Below are 1,532 nucleotides of genomic sequence, written 5' to 3' on the forward strand. Positions count from 1 at the left end.
TTTTTTTTTTTTTTTTTTTAAAAACAAGGTGGAAAACTCCTATATCCTCAGCTGCTCATTGTCCTGGATGCAAAAATACCAAAGAGTTACAAGTTATGTCAGCGGTACCTTTCAAATGGCTTTCAAAGTGTTTTGCACCTTGTCTTTCTAATTTTAATGTCTTAGCTTAGGCCTTTGCCGCCTCTCACCACTATGTTTTATAGCCAATAGTCAATCTACCTCCCATAAAATTTCCATCAATTCAGTCCATTCTCCACACGTCGGACAAAACCCAAAAAGAAACAAACAAAATCTCCAAACCAAAACACCAAACATCAAAAACCCAACAAGAACAGGAAGGAACAAAACCTAGTCACATCATGATCATGTTGATAGGTTTCCATTGCCTCCTCAGGGCTGTAGCACAAGGCGCAAATTTCCTGGTGTCTCAGATAATACCCTTTCAACATCTAATTCTGTGGTTTCATCTTCTACCATCTTTCCCAGCACTGTATATTTGAGTCAGGCTGATTTTCTTCCGAGTCACTAGATATGACTAATACCACAGATATTTTTTCAAGGTTCCCAAAGAAAGGTGGGGGCTGTTCTGTTTACCTATTCCTGCATAACTTCTTCAATACCTGTGGACACCATGATAACTGATCAGAGGATGCATAACTCAAGCAACATAACTTATGTTATCAAGTCCAACTCAATGAATATATTGATTCAGTTCTTTCAGGCATACTCAAGTAGAGTGGGCTTGGTTAAAGATTGACTCTCTCTCTCCCAAAACTGTACGATTATTTGATTCACTTTGACTTGGCAGGCTTGGGAGACTGTGGGGAAGGAGGGAGAAGGTGGTTGCCTGGTTAAGTGGGAAGGTATAACATAAATTTTGCTGGCTTCACAATTGGCCTTCATATCTCAGGACTCAGGAGTCACCATTTTGATCTATAGAAAGTGACATTTAATGAAGAAAAATCCAGGTAAGTGAGTGAGAATTGGGTCAAAGGTGGGTTTTGTTTTTTCCTTTCCATCCACTGGTTTAGGAGAGCCAGACTGAGATCTGCTGTGGATGCAAGAGCGTGAGCCGATCCAATGTGGCCACCACCAGGATAAACTCACTTTTGCTGTAGACTGCTAGACGGCTGTGGTCAGCTCACCATAAAGAGAGATCGTGCCACAAGTTGACTCCACATGTTCTAACCACTGAACAATTCTGGCTTCCACAAACACAGATAGAAATTAATACCAATATAGTTGGCATTAAAGCAGGTTAGCCCTATTATTTAATGATTGCATGGCCTTGATTTACAGTATCTCATTAATCCTTGCAGATTTAAACATGGCTCTTTCTAGTCTGGGTACGTTAAAGGCACAGGTTGTTGTGAAGGTGATAAAAATGGAATCCCTTTTGTGGGGGGTGGAAGAGAGCTTTGTAGATTTCCACGGGCCAACTCTTCCTTGACCCTCATCATTGACCATCTCTCAGAGGCCAAGTGAGGAGAAGTCCTTTGCTTTTTTTTCTCCCTGACTTCTATGTAAACAGA

General features: G+C 40.9%; 1 long non-coding RNA gene across 2 annotated transcripts in view; it reads left to right on the top strand.

Annotated features, from left to right (window-relative positions):
• The window catches only part of LOC144227624 (uncharacterized), a 19,232-nt gene extending 17,974 nt beyond the window's left edge, over nt 1-1,258 (top strand). For both annotated transcript variants that reach the window (XR_013333970.1, XR_013333972.1), the window contains exon 7: nt 1,032-1,258. This is a non-coding gene — a long non-coding RNA (uncharacterized LOC144227624). The remainder of the gene's footprint in view (nt 1-1,031) is intronic.
• Nucleotides 1,259-1,532: the final 274 nt, after the last annotated feature.

Source organism: Crocuta crocuta, unplaced genomic scaffold, assembly GCF_008692635.1.
Source record: "Crocuta crocuta isolate KB4526 unplaced genomic scaffold, BGI_CrCroc_1.0 scaffold41, whole genome shotgun sequence".
NCBI classification, from domain to species: domain Eukaryota; kingdom Metazoa; phylum Chordata; class Mammalia; order Carnivora; family Hyaenidae; genus Crocuta; species Crocuta crocuta.